The following is a 3,016-nucleotide window of genomic DNA, read 5'->3' on the forward strand; positions in this document are numbered from 1 at the left end:
CTGTTCTTCCCTTGCTTGCATGCTCTCTCTCTCTCAAAATAAATTTTCAAAAAATGTTTGCTATGAGCTAAATTTATATTCTAATTTTATTTTTGTATAAAATAATATATAAAATATAAGACTTAAATAAAATATAAGACTATTATGTATTTTTTTAAACTTTTTTTAATGTTTATTTATTTTCAAGAAAGAGAGAGAGAGGAGGGAGAAAGCATGAGCAGGGGAGGGTAAGAAAGAGAGGGAGACACAGAATCCGAAACAGGCTCCAGGCTCTGAGCTGTCAGCACAGAGCCTGATGTAGGGCTTGAACCCAGGAACCATGAGATCATGACATGAGCCACAGTTAGAAGTTTAATCAACTGAGCCACCCAGGCACCCCCCAAATATATTTTTATATTCAGTCATGTTTTAAGACTCTCACCTCCTTTATCAGACCTTTCCTGAAAAACTCAAGATAAACCTAGTGTTTCACATTTTCTAGGTTTACATGAAATTAAAAAGAAAATTTATAAGTGTAATACATAACATTTGCATAATCAATCACATAAGTCTTAAGTGAATATTCAATGAATCCTTAAATTTTGAATCATTTAGAGCATTAACTGTTTTTTAGAACCTCAGCTACATTTAGAATATTATCAGAAATCTCAGAAGCCTTTTACGTTCTTTTTCCAGAAGATATTCTTGCCAAAGGTAACTACTATGGATTTTAGTACCTTAAATTTGTTCTGATAGTTTTTGAACCTTATTTACATAAATATAATCATATAGTTGTACTTTTTTTTTAACCTGGGATCTTTTACTCAATATTATAAGTATTAATCCTTCATATTGCTTCATGTAGTTCATTTTTTTATTGTTGTATGTTATTTTGATATATGAATATACCACGATGCTGATGGAATTAAAGTTGCTAATCAATTAACTTTAACATAGAAAGATTATCCCGAATTATCCAGTGAGCCCAGGGTAATCACAGATCTTTAAATGTGGAAACAAACACATGCACATACACGATCTATTGAGATCATTAATGAATCAAATCTTTAGATCATTTTGGGGAGAGTTGACATCTTCACAATATTGAGCTTTCTAATATGTGCCTTCTAATCTATGGAACTCTATAACCATACCTCCAATTATTTAGGCTTTTAATTTTTCTCATATATCTTTTATATGTTTGTGTGTGTGTGTGTGTGTGTGTGTGTGCTTACTGTTCAAAAGAAAACACAAAGACAAAAAAAATTCATAGTCAGAGAAGACATGTTCCCTTAGATTTGTAGATATTTTTATTTGGATTTACAGTATTCTGTCAAATACCATTCCCTGAGGTAATAAGAAAACTATAAATAAACTGCAATTCAATATATATATATATATATATATATATATATATATGTATATATCTCAAGTGGCAAATTTACTCTTTTGTGATATCCTTCTTTAAATGTAAAGGGAAAACATTTTTATAGTGTAAATTAAATTTTACCTCCTAGACTATCTCAAACATCTGCAATGTAAACTTTAGCTTCTATGTTTGAAATAGTTGCTTGACAAATAACATCAAGTTGTAAAATGTATTTTTATTTTATTAAATTATATGATGAAAAGGTAAACAGCATAAGTTTTTTTTTTTGCTTTTTACTTCCTGTTTTTGTCTTTCTAGCTCAGTATATGTATATATATACTTTTATATGAAAAATATGGTGACGATATTAATAGTCATTTCTGAACTGATCTTTCATTCTTAACAACATATTGTTTTCTTGGAGTTAATAATTCTTTTACTTCCGTTTACTTATTTTTTTTATCAATTACTATTTTTTCCTTGATTTGCTGCATCAGCTTTTCAAATGCATAGAAATATCTTACTTTTTTACAAATGCCTAATCTTATCAGATAATCTGTCCTTGCAAGGCCCACAGGTCTCCGGTTCTAATCTGCAACAGGAAGTAGATTTACAAGCCTGGGGCTAGGTTGTGGTCTGGGATTCCTCTCTACTATTCTCCCTTGTTGATTGCTTATTTCTTTTTGAAAGAAATGTCCTATTTTCTCTTAGTTTCATGCTTAATTTTCTGAATCAGAATCCTTCAGTTGATTCATAAGGAAGACTACATAGGATACAAAATTGACAGTCTTTTCACATCTTAAAAATATTTTTATTCATCTCTTGCTGTTAATTATTTGGACTAATATTTCAGTTTATGAAATACATTTCTTTTAGTCACTACATATTAAATACACTAAATGTATTTATTTTGCTTTTTGTTCCCCATTTTGGTCCCCTTGGGTCTTTTTGTGTTTTTTTTTCTTGCTTATTTTCCATGTGGTTTTTTTTTTTTTTTGCTCGTTATCTTTAACCCTTCTGCTAATTTTATTTCTAAATTTTAGTTACCATATTTTATTTTATTTATTTTTCATTTTTTATTTTTTTTTGTTTTTGTTTTTATATGGAATGCTTCACGAATTTGCGTGTCATCCTTGCACAGGGGCCATGCTAATCTTCTCTGTAACGTTCCAGTTTTAGTATACGTGCTGCTGAAGCGAGGACTAGTTACCATATTTTAAATCTTTCAAGGTGTTTCTTGTCCTCAAAACTTTAAAGATGGCTTTATTTTCTTGTTTTATGGAAACAATACATCTTATCTGTCTAAATATGGTCGGTATATTGTTTTGCTCTGCTTCCTGCACCAGCTTTCTTCCTTCTACATGTGTGGTTTGTCTCTTTATTTTAGCTTGTTCTTTATTCCTAAAGATCTATTTAAATGTTTGGTTCTTCGGCTCTCTTTGTTTAAGATAAGGCACTGAAAAGGTGAGGGCGGTGCCTATGTGAAAGAGTACATGATGGACATGTCTGTGACTTTACATGGGATCCAGTCTTCTCGTTTGGAGATTGTCATATCTCAGACATGATGTAATGGCCTTTTCCCTGGGGCAGTTGTTTTGCAAGATTTGGGGATGGGGACCATGAACTACCTATATATGCCTACTTTTGTTAAGAACGTAAAATATATTT

The 3,016-nt window shown here is 30.8% G+C and overlaps 1 non-coding gene across 1 annotated transcript; it reads right to left on the reverse strand.

Moving 5' to 3' along the window:
* Positions 1-2,444: 2,444 nt before the first annotated feature.
* On the reverse strand, positions 2,445-2,551 carry LOC124529443 (U6 spliceosomal RNA). The gene has a single exon (XR_006966342.1). It is a non-coding gene; the product is annotated as a U6 spliceosomal RNA (small nuclear RNA).
* Between the last annotated feature and the right edge of the window lie 465 nt (positions 2,552-3,016).

Source organism: Lynx rufus, unplaced genomic scaffold (assembly GCF_022079265.1).
Source record: "Lynx rufus isolate CCGP_SWC_20201006 ecotype Redwood Valley unplaced genomic scaffold, mLynRuf1.p SCAF_6, whole genome shotgun sequence".
Lineage (NCBI taxonomy): Eukaryota > Metazoa > Chordata > Mammalia > Carnivora > Felidae > Lynx > Lynx rufus.